Source organism: Vidua chalybeata, chromosome Z (assembly GCF_026979565.1).
Source record: "Vidua chalybeata isolate OUT-0048 chromosome Z, bVidCha1 merged haplotype, whole genome shotgun sequence".
Taxonomy (NCBI): Eukaryota; Metazoa; Chordata; class Aves; order Passeriformes; family Viduidae; genus Vidua; species Vidua chalybeata.
Window position 1 is genome coordinate 42,399,110 of NC_071570.1, and position 7,826 is coordinate 42,406,935.

At 45.7% G+C, this 7,826-nt stretch overlaps 1 long non-coding RNA gene across 1 annotated transcript; it reads right to left on the reverse strand.

Annotated features, from left to right (window-relative positions):
• Nucleotides 1-437: 437 nt before the first annotated feature.
• On the reverse strand, nt 438-2,933 carry LOC128782557 (uncharacterized). Its single transcript, XR_008428840.1, has 2 exons — nt 2,713-2,933; nt 438-511 (listed from the first exon to the last, which is right to left on the reverse strand). It is a non-coding gene; the product is annotated as an uncharacterized LOC128782557 (long non-coding RNA).
• Between the last annotated feature and the right edge of the window lie 4,893 nt (nt 2,934-7,826).

Here is a 7,826-nt window from a genome sequence, read left to right on the forward strand (position 1 = left end):
CTGTTGGATCAGCCCTGCTCACTGAGCTGCTGCCTGCTCTGCAAGGCACACATGGAGCAGGCAGAAGGATTAGGGAACACATCCTCACAGTTTTCTAGCAGGTGCATAAAGTTAAGTCTCACCACACAGAGTTGGCAAAGAAGAACTTGCTGGGTCTTAGGCTGCAGCCTCCGTCTAGACCTGGGCTTAGCTCCAAGGGTGGAAAATCCAGTGCCTGCTCTGAGTCTCAGGTTCACAAGGATGTGGTCCCTGTGTGCAGTCCTTCTATAAAGCTGCTGCACATGTAGTCCAGAGAGTCGTAGAGCAGAAATGCAGTACTCTTCAAGCCAATTACCATACACAGTTCATAACCCTGCAACTGGCTGGATTAATGGATTATTGGCATGAAGGGATGTAGAAAGGCATTGTTAAAAGAGGAAGTAGAAAACATCCAGAGATTATTTTTAATGGTGTTTATTTGTCAGAGAACTCCAGAGCTTGTGGGCTTTTGCTGGGCTGGACGTTCTGAGCCCTAAGAGGAGATAAGAGAAAGGATTAGGGTATTACTGTGGCAGTGGAGTTCATGTGTTTTATATTATTAATGTCTGTAAAGCACTTTGGAAATGAAAAACACCATAAAAGCTCTAAGTGCTGTATTTAGTAGGAGCTGCAGAAGAGGAACTTAAGTCTGAAAAGACATTTATCAGTTACCAGTGCACAGAGAGCTTGTGTTTTTGAGAGGATCCCACAGTCAGATGCAGTCTAAAGTGGCAGACGAGTTGTTCAAAAACCAGTATGAGGAGGGCATAAGAACCCTGCAGGGTTCAAGGAAGGCTCCCGTGTCATGCATCCAAAAAAGAAGCCACTTAATACTTCAAGGATGAGAAAAAGGCATCAGATTTGCTGGCTCATTTCTATGAAGCCAACAGAGGAGTGTTCTCTGCAAGGCACCTACTTTAGCTAAACTTCCTTTAAAAGCCTGTTGGGTAAGTGAGCTCCCTTGTGTTGTTTAGGAAACTCCTGTAACAGAGGGAACATCCTGACCCAGGAAGGATAAGGAAAGCAATACTGGAGATCTTCTAGTATACCTATCACTCCTGACCAGCACCAGACAAGTTTATGTGGTCTCAGTGAGATAATTCCATGGCTCAGAGACAGGATTTTGCTTCTAGACACTTAATTCTCAATACCATTGTTTCACTAAGACAGTGACTCCCAAAGAGAGCCAAGATGAAGCTTCTCTTTACATTGCTGTGCTCCCAGCTCCAGACCCCTCCTCTAGTGATTCTGGCTGACAAACTACAGAAATGAGCATTTTTTTCTGGTGAATCCATAAATAGATCTGCAGCATTCCCACTGACAGCCCTGAGGAGCTTTATGAGACACCTTTGTTGAAGCAGAGAGGCCTAAGGCCAGTTGAGGCTGTGGACAGGTATTGATAACATATATTCCCCTTTCCCAGTGACAGGCATTTTCTTGTATCCTCACTGCTTGAAACTCTCTTTGACAAAACGGAGACTTTGCAGTTTTGCACAGATCTTCCTTCATACGTAAGTCCCTATGTCAGATCTTTTCTTCATGCCCAGACTACATTTTTAAACCCCAGTTTTAAAACCTGTATTTGACAGGGAGGGAGGTTCCAGACAGGTCTGTGTAGATGTGTTGTTGATCCAGCCATTGTTTGCAGTCATGCATTGACCTTCATAATCTCATTTCCTTGGGACATCAGAGGACATTAAAGCTTACTTGTACTAGGAGGTCTCAGTGTGCCAAAACCATCCAGGGCACCTTTTTCCCAGCTCCCTTCCTATGTCCCAGCTACTAAAAGAGACTTAGAACTTTTTCCCCTCCCCATTACTGCACAAGCAGGTAGTTCAGTCTTGATAAGGAGCAGGCTGCTCCCCTGCTCACAATTCTTGCAGCAGCTGGCTGTGCTGTTGCCCAAGAGGGGTAAGTCACAGTGATAAATGCAGATATTTCACCTTCCACCCTTCCCTTCCGTATCTCAAATCTTGGTGCTCAGGAGCAGCCACACAGGCACTGCTGCTTCCCCAGCCTGCACCATGACAGATGTTAGGTATATTCAGAATGACACCTGCACCCCACAAGAACTCCTGTGCTGTATTTATAGCCCACTGTCACTGCTCAGATTTATGCCACTCAAATATTTGTCAGCTGTACTCCCACCTTCTCTGAACATCATTTAACTGAGCTTGACGTATGCAAGCGCTTTTAATCTTTCCTCATAAAGCAATTTTGCCCTTCCCAGGGCCCCTGATCATATTTGTAACTCTTCCTTGAGACAGCATCCGTTAGTCATTGCTGCTCTGAAAGTACAGCAAGGAGTGTGGCAGCCTGAGAGAGGAGGAGGGGGAGGATCATTTCCTACACTCACACTCAGTTCTCTCCTGTGCCACTCCTCCTAAGAGTACCTTAAACATGTTTGCCTGCTCTAAAATCCCTCTCTTTCTTGCTGGTCACTGATCTTTTCCCAACCTGAATCATTGTTTCTGCTCAAAAACCCCCAGTCCCGGATTATTTTGCAACTTCCCTGAGCCAAGAGGGAGTTCATTTTCTTTCCTACATGTCTTTCTAATGTCTCTGATGTCTCTATTATTACCCAATCTGCACTGGCATTCACAATGCCTCCCAACTGAGGCAGGAGAATGTAATTAACAAGCTGTTTACCTCTACTTCCAGATCATTAATAAATATGTTAAACAAGACTGCTACCTTGCTGAGCAATGCAAAATCTTGATGAGGCACATAGGTTGCTTTATAGTTTTCAACCCATGCTGGTGACAGCGAGACTCTTTCAGGGCAAGCTCCTTCCAAAACTGCATCTGAAGCAGAATTCATTCCCCCTTAACCTGTTGCGTGTGCACCCTTTCACCCCAGGTCTCGTGAGCCTGGTGATGAGACACCAGCGGAAGGAGGGACAGCTGGCTGGGTGACCTTGGCATGACACAGGACCTGTGTCTCCCTACAGAACGCACTTCCCTTTCACAAACTATGACACCCCACCCGCAGAACCTTGGAACACCACCCCTAGTACTGTTCTTGAGCAACTCCTGTCCCAAACTTCATTGTCGCTAATTCCAGTCTGTGTTTTCTTGATCCTCGTGCACGCTCAGCACCAAAGAGGTGCTGCAGCAAACAGAAGCTCAGAGCAGACAAGTGCTCTGGTAAACTTAATTTTTTAGCTTACTTAAAAATGTTCCCTAACACTTTCCTATACCAGCAAGGCAGATTATGGAGAGACTCAAAAAAAAAGAGCTTTGTGCAGAGTTAAAGCTCTGTTGCCCAAGGTCTGTAAGGATGGTGAGAGAAGCATGTGCTTGGTTTCACTAGAGCTGCTTCTGCCTCAAGACGGGGAACAGCCTGACAAGAGTCTTATGGGGCCTTCCAGTTCCCTGGTTACTTAATGCTCATAGAACAGTCTTTCCAGGATCATCCAAGAAAGCTGCAGTCAGTGTTACCTGCTTTTATCACAGCTGCACAGCTTTGTCTTTGCCTTTCCTGCTGAAGGGAGACTGGAGGGACTGCTCTCTGGGACCCCGAAATAAAATGCCTTCTGGTCTGACAGAGCCCTCAGGTTTCTCAAGGACTGCCATCACAAGTTCCAGAGACAGAACTAAAATTCGCAGAAACACTGATTTCCACTTAACATAATGCTTGCCTGATGGAGGATGGTAAGGCTCAATGGCAGACTTTAATACTTTGATCTTTCAGAAGGGGAATAAAAGCTATTTGACGATGTTCCAAGGGAGAAGGTGCATCCTGGGGAAACTCATTTGGTGGTCTGCCAAGTCCTAAGCAGCTCCAAGGCCTGAGGTGATGTTCTCTGCCCAGGCTGCATATCCTTGGGGATGCCAAGTGTCCAGTGAGAGGTGAGGGGCAGCTGAGGGACACAAGCACAAAACCGTGGAGGTCCCAGCAGACACAGACTACCTCCTGCTGCTCTCTGCCACTATGGAGGGATCTCTGCAAAACACTGCGACATCCACAAGGTGGCAAATTCAGCTGAAGGATGTTTCCTCAGCATCCTATTTTCCTGTCAGTTTCCAATGAGGATGAGGAGGAAGGAGAAGAAAGCAAAAAGAGAAATACAAGGACCCAGAAAGCTTGAAAAGCCTCAGATGGTATTATCTTAAGCTATCTACAGAAATTCAAGAAGGCTGATCCCTTGGATGATTTTTTCTTGTTTATTTGAGTCTATTGTCCAGTTGCTGTCAGCATGAGTCAGGCGTCTGTCTTCTTCCCTCTGCCAACAGAGCAGGTGAGAAGTGCTCTTCCAGCATTTTGTACCCTCTGGAGTCACCTTGGGCAGGAAGATGGGTTTTCTTGCTTGTTTTTCCTAATGGATAATTAACATTGCAGGCAGCAAGTGACCTGGGAGAAAAAAGAAAGTGTGCACACAGCTCAGCCTCTCGGATTGTCCCCCCAGACATGTGCTGACCTTGGCATCCAGAGGGTCTTTCCAGAGACTTTGGCATTCCTGATGCTCAGTTTTCTATTGGATGGTGGCCGATGGATGCCAGAGACTCACCTCAGCCTCAGAGTTCCCCACCACTCTTGTTTACAGGCCAATTAGTGGGTGCTGTGTTTGTTTTGCAGCCAGCAAGTCAGCCACCCCAGCAATTTAACAGCTGCAATTTTCATTTACAGTTGACTTTGAACAGCCAGTTTTATACATGCAGGGTGAAATAATGGTATAATTAACCTAGGAAAATCCATTAAAAGGGTGCGGATGTTCAAAACATGGAGCACAGAATTACAAAACCCCATGACTGAGATTACTGCTGAGATCTAATTCCTCCTTACACAGCTCATCCCTGCATGGATTTCAGACAAGCAATTTTCTCTGTGAGGATTTGTCACCAAAAGTTTCATCAATTTTCTAAATTTTACTCTTCTAAGGGGAAAAAAAACAAAATTGGAAAATAAAAATTAATTTAAATTGTTTGAATTAATGGAGTTCTCGAGAAATATCTCATGTTAATAATTTTGGATGTGTTGTATTTTAACAGCTTCAAAATAGTTTGTGGCAGTTCAGACTTTTCCTTTATGATTTCTTTTTAACCTCCAATCAGGTAATTTTTTAAAATGAGGAAACCTATACATTTCTTCCTCTCTTAAAAAAGATGAAAAGTTTTCTCCCATCTTCCAAACTTTTCATTGGAGCCATTTCTCAAGTTAGTTTTTCAAGCTGGTTGTGTCCATAAAAACAAAACAGAAGAGATTTTTCACACAAATCTGCATTCACCCACACAGAAGTAATTAAAAAGACATTCTCCACTAACTATCACAAACACAGTTTAATCAGGTGTCCACAGGCTGTTTGTTCCACCACACTGTTTGCTCCACTGGGGTGTTTGCACAGGATGGATAATATTCACCAAGTCAATACTCAGTATTGCTCTTCATGCTCATCAGGTAGTTTTTCCAGACTGCTCCTTTGGACCCTGCTCATCACTTAGATTAAGATTTAAATTCACTAACTTGGCTTTTGCATGTCACTTGAGTCCAGAGGACTGCAGTCCTGCCTTGCTGGGGATAAGGAGATGTTGTCCTTGTTTCTGATATGAAAAGTGACAAATTCTGTCTGTTCTGGGGAATATCATTGGGTCTTAGAAATATGGCCTTCAGGGCAGTTCTTCAGCAGATTTCAATCTGTCCCATTGATATAAAGGGAATCCTGTTAGTTCTGTTTTGGGCTTGTTCCCAACTGAATCTGACCATTCTTCCCCTGAGTTAGATGTGAGCTGGCTCACTCTGCCCTGGCTCCTCTGATAGATCCCAAGGCAGTGTCTTTCACAATCCCCCTGTGCACCCCACGTGCAGCTACAACTCTCTGGGGTGCCCCAGCTCCCACACCTTCCCCAAGCACAGCTCCAGATGCAGTATCACCAACTGTCTGTCCATCCCATCCCATCCCACTACAGGGCTCCTGCTACATCTCACCCCCATCTGCCTTGCTGCAGCAAACCCCAGCGAGCTCCACAGCCACACTGTTCCCTTTCCCATTGTGCTTGTGTTAATAAATATATTCAGCCACTCAGGGCCTGGGGTTACCTCAGGGTCTCCACTATTAACCTTTCTGCCTGCTGAGAATTGGACATTTGTTCCTTCCCTTCCTTCTCTGTCTTATCTTGGTTTTAATCCATGCCTTGGCTTTTCCTCTCATCCTGCGGTTACCAGGTTTCCTTAATAGTCTCCTATGAGGGACTTTATCAAAAGCCTTTTGAAAGCCTTAATAAATTATAGGCATGACTCTGCCAGTCCCTGTTATCTTGTTAACCCTTCTCGAGCATTCCCAGCTGGAGTGAGAGAGCAGAGCCAATGCCTGCCTACACAGGATCACAGCCAGCTCTGCAGAAAGCCTCCAAGGTCTCTTGTGTCTCCTGCCTGGTTCAAAAGGATGTGGCATTTATGATGCTGAAACATTTTCCAGTTTCACTTCAGGAGAAAGAGCTACTCTGGGGAGCTGAAAAGCCACCCATCAATCCCCCTCACTTTACAATATGTTGTGCTGTTTGGTGGATTTGGGAATACTTAATATGATTTCTGTTTTAATTTTAACTCATGACTATACATGGACAAGTATTAGACAGTGAAGGTATTTCCAAGCAAAGAAAAGATACTATGCCATGCAGATATTGAAGGAGGTTGTTTCAACAATTTTTAAGTTCTTTTTATAAATAATTTTGAAGCAGAAGGAATACACAGGTTGAATCCAAGTGTCTGGTGTAAAAGCCATTTTGGGAACCTGGAACATTATGGTCTTCCCCCAGCTCCATGGGCTATTCCATCCCTTTAAATTTTAGGTTAGCATAAGTCACAGATGAAGAAGGCAGCCCTGCTACTGGATGAGAACAGCTCCCAAGCTGGGGGTGCATTCACATGAGCTGCAGCCCCTTGTGTGTGTGGTAGGACAGTGACAGGTCACTGTCACATGTAACTGGGAGGAGAACATCCCCAGCCTTACCACCTTGTCCAGGATGAGGCACAGTGGGAAGCACCTCCTCTCTCCAACATATGTCCCACCCTCCGCTCTTTCTGGAATTCAGCACCTGGACTCCAAATGTCTTTCACAGTTTAACAAGAAGTGTAGGCACTTCCTGCAAGCCCTGGGCTCTGCTTGGATGTGTGTCCCTGTCACTGAAAGCAGCCATCTCTCCCCATCCCACATGACTCCATCTTTTCAAACCTCTTGTGGAGTCCATTGATGGTGTATTTAATTCCCCCAGAGCATTCTGTTCAGTCTCAGCTGTCTCCTCACCTCTTTTTACTTCTCACCAGCTTTAGGAGTCAAGCTCCTTCCTCCTGGAATTTTTCCCTTCCACTTGTACATCAAGCTGCGTCTAAGTCAGAGCAGCTCAATTACTCTTTTGCTGAAATCTCCTGGGTAATTTGAGTGAGACTGGCTCAGCAGGAAGCAGTGTGCTGGCTCTGTCTGTGTCAGGCAGCTTCCCCATGGTGTGCCAACTCCAAGGCCATGGCAGAGCCCTGCAGCTGCCCCCGGAGAGACCAGGAGAGCAGGGAAAAGAAGGATGTTATCACCTGCAGGAGTGTGTGGGGCTGCAAAGTCCAGAAAGCTCCCATGCAATGCACCAGGACCTGGCCTGACCCCCCTCCTCCTTCAAACTCCTTCTCTACATTCACTGTGTCACAAAATGAGGACAGGGCTGCCAGGAATGTCACTTTGGGAAATGTGGATGGCACAGATGGGCAAGGGAAGAGCCATGCTCACAAGGAAGTTCTCCCACCCCCTCAATCAATTGGGTGTTTCCACGAGCAAGGCAGCACCTGAATTAGTGGTGCATTGCTGGGCACCAGGCTAATGC